The sequence below is a fragment of the Lepisma saccharinum genome, chromosome 14, assembly GCF_977018435.1.
Source record: "Lepisma saccharinum chromosome 14, izLepSacc3.1, whole genome shotgun sequence".
NCBI lineage: Eukaryota > Metazoa > Arthropoda > Insecta > Zygentoma > Lepismatidae > Lepisma > Lepisma saccharinum.
Genome location: NC_139242.1, coordinates 54,872,560 through 54,889,199, shown reverse-complemented (window position 1 = coordinate 54,889,199; position 16,640 = coordinate 54,872,560). Strand labels below are relative to the sequence as shown.

Sequence of the window (16,640 nt, the reverse complement as noted above, 5' to 3'; positions counted from 1 at the left end):
CTTTTTGCCATGTATTGAGGGTTCCACATTAATTGGGCATTATTTCTTTTTTCTAGAAATTTCCCATGCAATTTCAGCTTGAATGCATAATTTTAGCAGGTTCCAAAATAAGTTAATCTGATTTAATGAGCATACATAGAAGCCAGCCCAGGTCTAACGAGTAGCTTACGCAGCCGACGTCACTATCAAAGCTGTCCCAAACTGTAGTTTATAAACAGCATGGTGGATTGTCTGCGGGCCCACTGAGAATTCTTTGGGTTTAAAAAGCTGTTAACTTTGCTTTGGAAGTAAGGAACGACTTAAGATTACCGGACCCCTCTCAGATTTTCTTCATATTTGGCATACTCACTAATTGAGGCCTCGTAATCACGAATCTGAAGTTATAAGTTGTCGGAAACATCTAGAAATTGCAAAATAATAAAAATTAAGGCGTTAGTTATTGGAATGGAAACAGTCTATTTTATCGAAATTTTTTGTTTCACAAGGAAATATTTATATTCCTGATACTAGCACAATACCAAATTTTAACTATGTTTGCCTAACCTAACCACACGTCAGTGGTTCGTGGGGCTAGTGTTAATGGTTTGCAATTATTTTGCAATTTCTAGACGTTTCAGACAAATTTTAACTTCAGATTTGTCATTAGCAGGCCTCAATTAGTAAGTATGCAAAATATGAATAAAATTGGAAAGGGGTCTGGTCATCTTAAGTCATACCGGAAGTAATGTTCAATTTAATGACACTAAATCTCGCCTCTTTATAAAGCTCGGCCACGTTAATAGAAAATTTTGATAACGTTTTAAAATTAGCACAGAAAATAAATGAAAACAATCAACGAATGACTTTATGCCTACATATTAAAACTATTTATTTTTGTAGTGTCTCATTTTTTGGTACTTCAGTATTATTCGAACTGCCTTAGGTAGGTTAGAAACAAAAAGGGCGTTCAATTGAACAGCTGACCTTGAGCAAAAGTGTGTGGTTTTGCATGGTATCGTAAATAACTTGTTCGCGAGGGGACTATAATTTAACGTAGACAAGTAAGGTAGTCCATATAATACTAAAGTACCTATTTTTTTATGGAAAATTTAGTTTAGTGTACTAACACCAACTACTAACATGAATGTAGGTAAATGAAGTGGCTTTAAAAAATATTTCATTACAGTTCAGATCAAAAACTTTTTTTTTCTCTTCAGATACCAGTTTTTGCATATTTTTTCCCATATATGCATCTACTGAAATAATTATAAAGTATTTTTTTACTACGCCTTTTCTTTCTGACTTACGAGGGGATCAAATAATTTATTGCCGGCCATTTCACATTGAAAGCAAGCTACTGCATTCTGTTTTAGTTGGCCAACTCATTCACATCGAGAAAGGCTTACAAATCTTACGAGTCAAGTGAGGTGGATACGTCACAGTAATGTCAAGGAAACTGAACTGGGTGGAGCTAGCCGCACTTGGATTGAGTTCGAGAACATATGTAGCCGGCCGGCTTTGGTTGACTTGTTTGGATTTTACGAACAGGCAGTATGTTTGGTTCATGTTTCTGCTGACTTGTTGACTGCAAAACACAGGACACCAGGAGAAAATCTATTAGAAGTTAAAACGGATGTTGTAAAATCATTAATGAAATGCAAAAGGCTGTCCATATTTATATTTTCATTGGGAGCGAATTTACAAGATAGAGAATATCTCCAATTTCATTAATATTTGGTATACTAACAAATTTGGCCTAATCACGAATCTGTTGTAAAAAAGGGGGTAATGTGTGGAAATCTGGGAAAATAGCCCATGTAAGTGTAATTTTTCTGTATCACATTGTTTTACGAACGAAATGTTAACTAAGCTTGCCTAATCCAACCTAACCTTACCGTAAATGGTTTGTGGGTCTACCCGTGCATGGTTCTTGTGATATAAGTTTTGTAGTACTAGCTTCCTCACTAGAAGAATGCTTGAACACCATTGCCAAACTTACCAGCCACGTCCATCCTCCTCCACACTCCACTTAAATAACTATTGCACATTAACAATTTGATCACTCCTCTGTTCCGCCATGCTTCAACAATTAATGATCTACAAGTAACGAAGCAACAGTGTGGCAATGCTGTAGACAGATGCAACGAATGCCAAACGTCACTTGTTCATATCATCAAACATGGTTCCTATGTTTCTGTATGGATAATGATCGCGGTAATGCAGAACATAATTTTGTAACATATCTAGACATAACTGTACAATTTCTACACGTCACCCCCAAATCTTAACTTGAGATACGTTACCAGGACTGCATATTTGGTAAGTATAAGAAGTAGGAAAGAAATTGGAGATATTCTCTGTATTGTACTTTCTTACCTTTCATTGGGCCTCTAATGAAGGATCAACTTCAAATTGCATGATTCTAAATAAACATATTGCAGCCACCAGTTGGATATACAGATTCACTATGTTTATACACAAGGGCACTTGACCAACTGTACTCCCTTGAGGATTATCTCCATTTTTTAAAAAAAATGCCTCTTGTAGTACTTTCGCTATAAAAATCTGTTATATGCAAACCAATTAGTGAGAAAATTCGTTCATAAAATGTCACCAAACTATCTATCGTTGGACTGTATTCAGTCTATAGTTATTTTGGTCATCTGCTGTATTTGCTTGCATGGCTTGTTTCAGGTTATGCTAACAAAGCAATATTACTTTTCAGTTTCCTCTTGAACTATACTGAGTTTGGTACATCCTGTCACATTACCCACGCTTGCCAATCGTTGACATTACTAGCAGAAAAGCCATGCGATGTTACCGCTGTGGACATAATGAATTCCACGTTGGGGGAAGCGGAGGTCAGGTTGAGCGTAAGATTCGGGAGAATGCACGAATTGAACACAACAGTAATCTGCACCACGCTTATAAAGCAACCTTCTTGTAGATACAAACAATGGATGTGGAAGTTAGATCGCAACATGGCAACTGCATCTGCGTAATCACCTCTCTTCTGGCTTGCATTTGTTGTTTGCTGCCCAGCAGGTTATTTTTTCCTAGTTTCTCATTGGGACCGAAACTGTCGAGCAATCGTTAGCATTGGAAATGTGACACATGGTAACAAACATGGTATATGTAGAGGCACTTGTGGCAATGAGGAATAACAATTGCACAGCATACACAGGGTGAAACTTGTACGCATGTCAACTAACCCTTGAACATTTACCTGGGAAGTTAAGTCCCCAGACCGTGTAGTCTTGTGTATTATGTGACTGAGAATGTAGTATTTGCGATTAAAATTACCACTTGAGCTCTAGTCCCTCTTCCAATATGGCTACTGTATGTAGGATGCATCCCTTGTTTATATTAAGTTAGTGGTAGTAGTAGTGCGTGGTCATAACTTTTATGGAAACTAAGTTACACAATATTTTTAATATGAATACCAGAAACTGTCACAAACGTGAATCTGCTGAGATCGAAGCATTTAATTATGATTTGCAAAAATAACACAGAAAGCTCAGACAAAACTAATATATGCACCCAGGTCCTTCAAAGCAGTGCTGCATCATCTGCACCTTGTGTTCTAACTACAGTTCTCTGAAATAATTTGAAAATGAAGCAATCGACCTGTACTTGAAAAGCTGGTGAAGGAAAAATTTGCGACCATATCGTTCTAGGTCTTCCTCCAAAGAGGCATGCTGGTTTAATGATGATGATAATAATAATAAAGTGCTCCCCTGTGCATAGCACCACGCCATGAAGGCGTATAGGGGGTTTGGGGGTAACGCCCCACACTTTCTTGATCCGGTCGTGAGTGGGGTTGATGTGATCAGCATCACGCCCCTGACCACCTTTACCCCCCAGCGTTTCCCCCAGGTACACATGTCATTCGATGCTGGGTGTGTGCCGGGACCGCTTCCAACTTTAGAAAAGTTCCGGGTTTGAACCGGCCGGAGATCGAACCCGGGACCTTGAGCATGGTAGTCAGACGCGTTACCGACTGAGCCACCGCGGCCAATAATAATAGAATTCACAATTTCATGGCCAGGCTATCCCCTGAAAAAGGACATCATACTGAATGAAACAAAAATTTGCATGCCCAATTTCTTTTTCTGGTTACATTTAATACATTAATTCATTCTCAAACTATTTTCATCCTCACACTTTACACTGGGCAAGACACTCCCATAAAGTACAATTTAAAACTTTACTTTCATGGTACTATATAATCATCTTTTGAAAAATAAAGTGGGTAGACTCTTGCATTCTTTGTAGTTTCCTTGCTGTGTTTGTGTTATCCCCCCATGTCAGCCTAATGTCAATAAATTTTATTTTCCCTGATTTATTTACAAATTTCATTTTGTTGATTCCATGAGGGTGGAAACACATGAAGACTTTTCACTTGTTCTGCTGCATAAAACTATAAAGGAAGTTTGTGCGACAGTGTGGGACAATGTCATAAATAGTACCACAAGAAATAATCTCATTACTCCACTATAATATATCTCTGCGACCTAAAAGCAACATAAATATTTCGTATGGAATATAAACTTCATAAATTATTATCCCGGGTGCCCAGTCTGGAAGAGACTGAATTTACTTTTTCTGAAAAATCAAAGTTTTTTTGGTAATGTTTTAAAAGTAGGTTTTCAAATAAGAGGGAGGAAAAGGACAAGCAAGAAACTTAAAAATTTGTTGTGAACAAATCATACTTCGGTTTTGATATACTGAGTATTGCGAGCAGTTTATAGTAAAATTGTCCATAAATACTCTAGGAAAAGGTCATGTTTTGAACAATTTTCACATAGAAATCTACAATAAGTGGCTATTGGAATGTCCCACTTTCTTTTACAATTTTTCGTTTGTATTTGGTACATATTATGACTAATACAGGTACTATTACTAAATTTTACTATAATTGTATGTTCCACATGCTAAATTATGATTATAGAAAAAATACTTTATTAACCATAAGTCATTATATGCAAAGTATTTTCGTAAAAACTCATCCCTGACCCCCAGTTCGAACAGTTAATTTTTATTAAGTCGCCTACCCAGCGTCGAATAACATGGGTACCCGGGGGAAACCCTGGGGGGTAAAGGCGGTCAGGGGCGTGATGCTGATCACATCACCCCACTCACGACCGATTCAAGAAAGTGTGGGGCGTTACCCCCACACCCCCTATACGTCTTCATGGCGTGGTGCTATGCACAGGGGAGCACATTACCTTTTTTTTTTTTTTTACTTATCACTTTTACATGTGAATTAAATATTCTAAAAACTTGGATATGTGGGAATCTATATATTTAAATACACATGAATTGCCTATATAGCTTAGTCTGGAAGAGTTTGGTTCTTTATCTGAAAAAACTGGAAAAGTCAGGGAATTTTGTTTTTACAAAATTGTAGACACCCTGTTTTTTTTTGGAGCGGGGTGTTGGTTACAGAGGGTTAAGGGCACCATGTGCTGTTCCATTCACATTTCACCTGACCTTTAATTTTTTAAGTAAGATGGTAAAAACAGATTCATTTCTGTATTGGAGGATTCACAAATTGAAGTATTATGATTATTTGAAAAGTGATTTAATGTGTGTTCTATGTAGCCTGTAAGTGTATTTTTCAATGTAAAAATTAATATATCTGACACTGCGGTAAATCCCACTTTCTTATTATGTCTAAAGTTTTAAAGACTTCATGTATTTTCATTGCTATCATTTCCACTGATATATTTCCCAAACTTCTTGTATAGAGTATTTTTTTTTGTCAAACAAACCTACCACCAGTTTTTGGAAGCAGAAACAAGACCAGACAAGCAATGTATATAATTTTTCTTTTTGTGTTTTTTGCTCTGGTAAAGAGGGTGATAATGGGCACATGGAGTATTTACTTTAATCCATCTCTCATACCTTCTTTCCACCTCTTATGGACCAGGCATTTTTAGCACCAAACCATTCTTATCATTCCTATGAATGAGTGCAGGTTTCTCAAGATACCATGGACATCGTTGCACAAATCTTAATCTGCCCCTTTTCTATTTTTGATGACTACCTCACTGATGTTTTCAAAAGAATCTCTGAGAACACTAATTTCTTCCTGTAGCTATGATCATTTGTAATGTATACAATCAGTAGTAGCCTATTATGATTATACACAGTAACCTTTATCAGACGAATGGGATATATACATAGCCATCATGTGTGTTTCCATTGAGCATGGATGAAATGTATATTTATCCCAGCAATGATTAATGTCTTAAAAATTTACTCAGAGATATTTGTTGTATTTTTGTTCATTATCACACATATAAAGGTATGACGTACTCAAAGAAACAAAACATTGTTACTGTTGAAATTCCTGAAATTGTTTCAAGCTGACAACACTGCCATTCTTATACATTATTTTTTTTTCCACAATAGGCATCAGCCTGTTACCAAAGAAATGTACAGTCACGGACACTGCTGGCTTGTAATGAGTACATTGACTTTCAACGTAATCATTACAAGCCGTTAGTTTCAGTGACTGTACCTCTGCTACATGCATTTTTCAGTCACTTCCGTCTATTTTGATTCTTCGTTGCTAGCAGTGGCATATATACTGGGTTAAGAACCTGGGCTATCGCACCATATCATAGTGTTCGAATGGGCAGGAATTTACTGGTGAGGTTGTTTTTGTTTTTTTAACTCATTTGGGGTGGCGGGTTGAAGTGATGTGACTGTGATTAAAAATATATACCTCATAGATATGTACACTGTCAGTAAGGAAAGTATTTCAAGAATTTCATTCTTATTTGCATAAATAAGAGGCCCATATTGTGAAATATTATGTAGGCCTATATGCGAGAATAAAAGTAAAATTTCAACCTACCTATTTTGACGACTTAAGTTCGAATACTCCTTGTTGGTGCAGTGATAACATCGTTGCCTTGAAACTAAGGGGTCCCGGGTTCGATACATGGTGGTTTAGATACCACTTGAACTGTAGGTCCTATCCCCATTAGCTTGTCTGTTCATAAAGTGGACATACAAGTAAAATCCACAATGATTTGGAGCTTATAGTCATTCGTAAGCCGAATAGACAGCTTGTTACTTATGTCCCTTATTTCAGTTCACTACACAACACATATCATTCATACAATCCACTCTACTGTACTCATACGCTGCTTCTAAATAAATTCCACGCACCAAGACCACTCGCCGCGATCTAGGCTAGAACTGGTCCTTGTCATTTTGGTAATTTTTAGATGCACTCATAAACCATTCCCGCTCAGCCAACAATTTTCTACTCCCCACCCACTGTATATCTAGTTGTTTGAAGGTCAACGACCTCTTTTTCAACTCCTGCAAGCGTTCAATGATGTTCTTGTTCCTGCCAGATGACACTTTCCCCTTGCCTGCAATAATTTGGCTTCAAAATCCCCCATTCCTGGGAAAATTATATGCTGGGAGAAATTGTTTTGTAACATTGACCCAGACTGTTGAGGGTTTTTACCCCTGCCATATGCAACCCTGTTCTCTCTCCTGTAACAGTTTGACTCCACAATTACCCGATCCTGGGGAAATTACATGCTGGGAAAAATTGGTTTGCAACATTGATCGGGTGATCTTTGTGGTAGTTCAGTCAAGTTTGCCCGTCACACCCGTGGAGTTGCCTGCCGGCGCTGGGCCAGCCGTCTTGCGAATTCAAAGAAAACGGCAATGTTTTAACTCCTCTAAACAATCAGGTTCATCTTCTTATTGAAATGAACAATTTTGTGCACATTTGCTGATAGATATTTTTTCCTGTATTTTATTCACTGAGTCTGGGCTTTGCAGGTAGCCTAGATAGCCCCAAATATATGCCTCTGGTTGTTAGGTACAAATCACACAATTCATAAGTGAAAAAAAGAAAAGATTTTGGTCTATTTTATTTTCATGAGTTGGCAACACTATTAGCATGCATGTGGTTTTGTTTACGGGAGACCCTGAGATGTAAGGTTTGCGCTCTATATAGAATGTTTGAATAACAACATAAATAGTAGCAAAAAATACAAAATAATACTAAATTCAATTTCTAACAATATAGCAAATGGCTAATTTCATTTGAATTTTATTATGCATGACAAATTTAAATCATAATCTACCTGGTTTGTAAATCTTCCAACTATATGATCATGGAGCCTGCATACACAGATTATTTATTTAGCAAAATATCCTTAACAGAACCAATAGTTCCAATTACAGAGGATCATATTAAAAACATTTATAATAAAGATTAAATATACATTTTAAAAATTACAAAAATGCAAAACTACAATATTACAAAATACAAAGAACGTGCAAGTGGGAATGAAGGACTGTGACAAATAGGCTGCAGAGTGAAATTGTTATTACGAGAGAGTAATTAGAATGAAGCTTGTCTTATTATGATTTTGTAGATCGCCCCCTCTGAAATTGACCACATGTCTAGCTTTTCATCTCCAGATGTTTGTGTTTTAAGTACAGAAACCAGTGTAGCCGCATGGCCAATTTTTGTCCAGTCATAAATGTCACCTGCTGTCGACATGCACCATTCGGTCGCAGAGGGAGGCAGAGCATGGGAGATGCATTTTTTCCTAGGGAGGTGCGGCCATTAGGCTTAGACGAGCTTTGCAGTCTGAACTGTTGCTCCAAGGAATAAATTTGGCAATGCAGTATATCACAAGAATTAGCTGTTATCATGGCAATCTGATCAAACTGATTAGTTCATATGACCCTCCCTGCAATCTGAATCAAGAGACAGAAATAATTCCAAGTTGGTTTTTTGATCGTGTTGGCTTTAGAAACTTGGATGTTTATTTTATAATGATAGAATTGAAAGCCCATTTGAAACTAAAACATTTGCTAATAGTGACTTTGGTTTACGCTTTAAAAAATCCACTCATATTACACATGGCGACAATAAATAACACAGTGAAAATGTTGTTTAGCAGGGCTTTTCGAGCAATTACCATCCACATTGACTGTCTACAAGGACTTAGGCTCAAGTTATATAGTATATGATTGAGCCCTCCCCTTTCCATCCAAACTAATGGCTTGTAGCCATTGTTGTGAACAGCTGGTGATTTCCCAAGAGAAGACAATTATATGTAACACATATTCCCCCACCCTCGAACACATGCATTTTAGGAATTTAGCATAATTGTGTGCACCAACGATTGCTTGTTTTAGTATCGAATCATGCACACAGTCTCCTCGATGGTGTAATGGTAATGCCAACGCCTTGTAATGAAGGTAAGTAATGGTAATGTCATTCCCTTGTAATTAAGGGGTTCCAGGTTCAGTACTCAGTGGAGGCTCGTAAGTGTTCGAATTCCACTTTAAACTGTTTAAATTTTAGGCCCAATCCCAATTAGCCTATCTGTCCATAAAAGCGGACTTAAAACAAAACCTCAAATCTCATCAAATGGACACAATTTTTGAACAAATTCTACTTCACTTGGGATTTGCTGATTTTTCAAGAAATTTGATTTACAGTATTCATGAATTACATCAAAATATTAAAATAGATGTTAACGTAATCACAATATACAGTTTTTTTGTGCAAAATAAAAATAAAGTCTGAATTTTGCATAATTTTCAGTTACTCTGAAAGTGTCTAGAGGCATTTTGCACCTGAATTTTGCATAATTTTCAGTTATTCGGAAAGTGTCTAGAGGCATTTTTGCACACCATGTCAAAGCCCAAGATGCTGGAAAAGTATCATTTGGTATCTGTAAATAAATTCCAACCAATACCGGTATCATCTCAATTCTACTTGAAATTGTTTAATTTAACAAAGAACTTCATTTATTAATATTGCATTTAATGCTCAAGTAAATCAGCAGGAGATATGGAAATGGTTTCAATTTGAAGCTCTTTTGTTTGTTTTCATGGTTGTATGGGAGGGTTTTGCATAAAAAAAATCAAAATAAAGTTTTTGTTAGGATTTTTGTTTTCTCATTATTCCGAACTTTTGATTTGGGCCAACAGTGGGATGATTTGTTAGGACTTAAATAAAGCACAGATCTTTATGAAATCACGAGGAAATACTTCTGCATGTTACTAAGGAAAAAGGCTGAGTGTCTGCAAATTAGAATGTAGGTAACAGTACACACAAATTGCATGTTAGAAGGTGTGAGTTCATTTTACATATTTTCTGTTTAAGAGTATATTTTTACATTTTATATTGCACCATCACAGCCAACAAATTGCTACTACCTAGGAAACATTCTTATTGAAATTGTAGAACACTAATTTTGTCTGCATAGAATACAAATTACCATAACCACTTTGCAGAAATGTACGTGCTATTTCTTGAAAACTTGAGATATTACAGTTCAGTCCATTTATAAACATACGTGACAAAGCAATATATTTGTTACTATTTTTATTGCACTCATTGTGAAAATATATTTTTTCTCCCCAAGAATAAGTAGGTAGTGTTAGTAAAGTGCTCCCCTGTGGTTTGCACTATGCCTTGAAGGCATATAGAGGGTGTGGAGTTAGGGCCCTACCCGTTTTTGGTCACGGCTGAAAGAGGGAATGATGTGATCATCACATCATGCCCCTGGCTACCTTTATACTCCAGGTACCCACATTATACGATGCTGGATGGACACCGGAGCCCCTTGAACAGGTGGAAAAAATCCCAAATCTCCCCTGCCAGGGATTGAACCCGGGTCTCTCGCATGGTAGTCTGATGCCTAACGACTGACCTACCGCATCTCAGTTAATGAAACACATCAATAGGACATTACTTTTCAACCACTACTTTTTGCTAGTATATTTTACGTATAACAGTGATAGAACAGAAAAGAGAAACTGTTCACAAAGGGCAACAGGGAGGGTCCATCGGAGTTCAGTGGTTGACCTCTAATTTTCAAAACTACCTCCAAAAATATGCTTCATATTTTGTCTTGTAAATTGTGTGAGGTGGATTCCTAGTCTTCAAAGAGTGGTCTTATGCTTCCTTTGGTTCGTCCCATCATCCATAAACTTGATGCTAGAACCGATTTTCTGTAAGATGGCTACACTGCTTGTTCTATACGTTATTTTATTTTTCTCCATTGTCAACATGGCATGGTTGTAGGAATCTACTACTACTACTAACTACTTGATACAATTTTCTTTAACATTTGTGTATTGCAGTGGGAGGGTGCATTACATGAATTTTTGCATAAAATTTCAATTTTCTTTTTAATTTCATTATTGGGTGGGAAAATGTATGAACTTCGCTTCTGCGAAAACAAATCAATTTTCATCTCCCGATGACAGTTAATGTTTTCAATTTTTTTTTTTTTTTATGTGGCGATTAAAGCACATGCCTGGAAATTTCCTGTCTGTGAACACTGTGGATGCTCGTGAAATCTAACCAGTTCTTCAAAATCAATTTTGATAGAAGACAACAGTAACAAATCGCAGAGATGGTCGGTCATATTTCAGTCAATTGCTCTGATTAGATTGATTCAGGGGGCCATATGTACACCTGCAGATCTGTTTCTTAACATGGAAGCAAGCAAGCCCTCTCGGAAAGTCACTTAACTTTTGGAATTTATCGTTAGTCAAGATGATAGGCCCATTTCCTGCCCTCACGTCACAATTTGAGCTCACTGACTATGTCACATTTGGTTTTTTCGACTTTTGGAACATACTATGACTCATGTAATGTTCTGGGATACATGTGTTGAGTCCCACAAGAGCCCTGAGGCATCTTATTGGTTAAGTTAATTAATTTGATTCTGGCTATGTTTTGGAGGAGGGGGCAATTTTCTGCTGAAAAAAGGCACTTCTTTTACATGATGATTTTTCCCTTCAAAACTGTCAACATTAAATGCACAATTCTTTCCATGAGAATTGTTTTTTTACTGTGTCCTCTTCTATTTGATAAATGTAAATTAGCTATCTTTCACCATGGGCTCATAGCCTAATCTACAGGGTGGGTGAGAAGTAACTCCCTATTGTAAATTCTGCATGACTTTTTTTGTTATTTGATTTGCATGAAATTTGGATGTGTTGTTTCTTACAATGGTACAATTTTTTACATGACAAATTTAAAATTCAACATGAGCACCACCATTGTCCATCAGTGCCCGTAAATGAATAGGGATGTTTGCGATAGTTTTTGGAAGGTACTCTGGAAGGTACTCCGGTGGTACGTTTGTGAGAACTTCATGAATTCGCTCCTCTAAAGCATCAACCGTTTGTAGTTGGGTGTGATAGACTTGTTTTTTTTTGCCCATCCCCAAAGAAGTTGCAGGGTGTTAGGTCAGTACTCCTAGCTGGCCATTCATGGGTCCCAAGCAACGTCCAGGAAAATAGGTGTCCAACCCCTCCTTAACAGGAATTGCAAAATGAGGTGGGGCCCCATCTTGCATGAAGATAAGGTCATTAGGATTGTCCCATGTGGATACAATGCCATGAACAAAATTTTGAAGCATAAGGAGGTACCGTTCCCCATTCATTGTGTCCCGAATTACATATGGGCCATCATCTCTCCGTACTTCAACCGATGTACAGTGTCTTCAGCTGGTAACTCCTGGCAATAATGTGGTTTCCTTGGACGGTAATTTAACTCTGCTGTTAGAACTGTTAGATTGTGTGCCGTGTTAATCCACTTTCACGAGATGCTTGTCTTTGTGATTTGTGAGGACTTCGAGTGAACATTTTCAACTGTCCTGGATTGTGAGGGGTGGCTGCCTCTCTTCATATTTGCTACAGAACCTGTATTCATGAGTTTTGAATGACAGTTCTTTAATTCTTTCCATCTATTGAGGCACGAGGTCCTTTGAGAGTTCACCACAATCTGTGCACTCACCATGGACCGCCATACTTCATAGCGTGATGCCAGCTGAACCTGTATATGCACAGTTAGACGTTGAGCCATTGACCGCCACTAATACCTGCAGTGACATGAAACAATTGTCATGTAAAAAATTGTACCATTGTAAGGAACAACATATCCAAATTTCATGCAAATCCAATAACAAAATAAAAAGTTATGCACAATTTACAATAGGGAGTTACTTCCCACCCACCCTGTATATTGAACAAAACAAGCTAACATATGTAATGGAGCGTTTGTACTTGCTGAGATATAAATTTTTATTGGAAATCTTGAAGCATTTTAAGTGTCTTGCCAAAAGAAAGCACTGCTTTGACATTAGAATTTCTTCTCTGGAAAGCATCAGTGCACAATTGTTGCCATGAGTATGAATGGAACACAATCGGGCGATATGCAGATACTGTTTGGAACCCTCGCGTGGGGCCCCGAGGAAATTCGGATTTCATAAAAATAAAATTTTGATACTTTCGTCTTATTGATAAATGAAAACTGGAATTTTTCATCGATAGGCTTGTAGCCTAATGTGCACTGGAAAAAAGAGCTATAATTTGTAATAGCTTTGGTATTTACCAAGGTATAAATTATTATTTATATTCTTCAAATCCAGGATTTGAAATTTGCTGGAGAAGACATGCCTGTAAAATCAACTGTGCATTTAAGGGTTAAGTGAGCATGTAAAACTGTATCATCAGATACAAACAAACCAAACTCACGAGTGAGCCTGTAGTATTTTGCCATGTAAAACAAATGCTGGGTAGATATAGACAATTCATGGAACTCCTTGTTTTTGAAAAACTTTCACGACTTTTGATTGATAAAGCTAGTTAGGTTGCCCTCCGATGGAACCACATGGTAGGAAAACTAATGAAATGTTGGTATAACTGAAAAGTAGGCCTTTGACTTCATTGGTCAGTGAAGTAAGGTTGTGTAAGGCCAAAATTGTTTTTCTGCATAGTGTGCTAGACATGGATGGTCAAAAGGGTGAAATGTTGCACACACACATATGCAAGCGAAGTTGTAGAGATGATGCTATATGTGAAGCAGTTACTCGATGGTTTGCCAGATTCATAGCAGGTAATTTCACCGGTGACTGTCAACACTGAATTACAACTAAATTAATGCACGGATTGAGTGTGACCCAAGATTGTCAACCAGAGAAAGAGTTGCTGAATATACTAGAAAGCATTGTAGCTGAATATACTAGAAAGCATTGTATACAAACATTTGATGATTGGATACACATTTTGCTACCATATTTGGTCCCACAAGAACTGTCAAAGGAACTGCCTTGATTGCCGTTCCACTAACCCTTTTTTAAAACTAATACTGGGGCTCAATAGTGGATCATGTATGACAATGTTTTTTTGAAAACTATCATGGACCACCAAAGGTAAGCATTTATTCACAGGAGATAACTCTCTCCCTCCCCCTCCCCTCCCCCCTCTCTCTCTATGGGGGAGGGTGATTTCAAAGGTGTTCTACACTATGAGCTACACCTTCAAAAAGAACAACTGATTCAGACGTAAACTCTGGCGAGGTTAAGAAATTGCGTCAAAATATCCAGCTGAAGAGATCACAGCTAATAAATAGGGAGGTCGTAGTGTTCCACCAAGACTGCAAGACCATATGCATCTTTGGTCACTGGTAGAAAATTAAAGGAATTATGCTGGGACATATTACCCACCCACCATATTCACAAGATATTATGCCATTCCTCTTCAATTTTTCCAGTCCTTACACAACTGTGTTACTCCAAAGCTGCTGTAATGCACATCAGTGACTTTGCCTCTAAGCAAGACTATATGTACACTGTATTTTATTTTGCAAGTTGTCTGTCATCGAGAAGAGTGGACAATATTTTGCAGAATAATTCTTTCTTCAATATCATGATATTTATTTTCCTTTCTGCAATGAATATGCTCGGAACTTTCCACACAGTCCAGTAGTCCTGCAATTATATATACACACCATCTTGTACCTACACATTGTGCATTGTACTTACACACTTAATGTTTGGGTCGACCTTTGGTCGAAGAAATTTTTAAATTATCTTCTTGTTTCGATTAACTGCTATGATATTCCAAGTTCTGAAAAATTAAATCTGCTTAGAAATCCTTCTAGAGCATTCACGTGAATCTCCATGTGGCTTTATTTTGCTCTCATCTAGATATGATCAATAGTTTAATAAACTAACATAGCCTCAAAACTATAGTAAAAGTATCTAGACAACAGCAAAAACAAGCTACACAAACATTCACGTGAATGCTCAAGAAGGAATTCTAAGCAGAATTTGGAATATCAGTGCAGTTTTGTCAAAAAAAAGCGGACATTTCGAACATGGTTTCACTAGCATTAGCCAAAGGTCCAGCGGAGCCTTCTATGTTAACACTAGAACAACAGAGGGTGGTCATTTTGACTGTCATAAGGTTTTAATGGGATTTTGAAATGAAAGCTACAACATGAAGAGAGAGAGAGTAATTTTATTGTATTGTAGTACATTCCATTTTTTTTTTTTATATCTTAGAGACGTATTCTCATCAATACACAAGTGAAAACCCCTCGATTGCAGCTTCCAGTTCCTTCAACGTCAGGTACATTAGTTTGTTCCAAGCTGACATCTTGCCTCTAGTTCTGCACACCTGAATTATATGCAATGTGGCTTCATCAAACAATAGGCAAAAAGTGCTTGTAATTTTCCCTTTGCAAATACTTATTGTAGACCACCCTGTTCTATGATCTCCCAAACCGAAATGTATCTTCCAAACCATATTTTCCTTCCACTGCCCAATTTGCTGTGAAGACAACCCAAGCTGACGCGACATCCTATTAAGTCGAGTACTAACTTGTGAATGAAAGGTCGAACAACAAAGGAACATGAAAGTTCCAATTGCGACAATTGCATAAGTTGAAAACAAAGCTGGGAACAACAATCAAAGTAACAATCGTTGCATGCAATAAAAACACATTACAGAGAGGGAGAGGGAGTAAGTAACAATAATATAAGTGTGCAATGACACGTTATCCAATAGTTTTCTTATGGCGATCTTATTCCGCTCATCGTCATTCTAGGGTAATGACCTCTCATAGCCCCTAGTTTTGGAAAATTGTAAAAACTGATTACACCCATCGAAAGAAGTCAAGTTCTTTCAGAATGTTTGTGATGAAGGTAAATTGAAAGCTGGCAAAATGACCGCTCCTCCTACACTTTAATTTTATGTTACATATGGACACACACAGATATATAATGAGGGTGACTTAGTATACTGCTCTTCAATCTCTGATAAGTTATTTTGGCTTTTAGAGATGAATTTTTGATTTTGCCTCCTTAATATTAGTAGTGTATCAAATATATTTTGGGCCCAGTGTTGTACTATGATGATAATAAATTTGTATACAAGTCTTAGTATACTATAAGTCATCCATATTCTTATGGTGACAGCGAGTCACTACCATAAGTAGATGTGCCAAATACGTGTTGGTGCATTTCAAAAAGGGGAGTTACAAACATCAAAGTGGCATAATTTGTTTATCAGAGTTTAAATTTTGGGTGTAAAATATGCATACTGGTATTGAGCATGTAGGTCAAATGGGAAAAGTAAGTTTTTGCGTGGTTGTGAAGTGCATTCTCAGTCTTTAGCATATGGACAGTTTGTTTTTACACATAGGAATGATTTTTCTGGAAATGGGATTTGAAGTTGTTGTGGTTGGTTATATTATAGTACATATTTGCATGTTAACATGTATGTATTATACATGTTTATAGCCTATTTCATTCCCGATTGATCTGTTATCTATGATCTTTTCCCATTCACTTGGAATATTT

At 37.1% G+C, this 16,640-nt stretch overlaps 1 protein-coding gene across 5 annotated transcripts in view; it reads left to right on the top strand.

Moving 5' to 3' along the window:
- LOC145998897 (bromodomain-containing protein 3-like) overlaps window positions 1-16,640 on the top strand; it is a 165,140-nt gene that overhangs the window by 1,325 nt on the left and 147,175 nt on the right. The window lies entirely within an intron of this gene.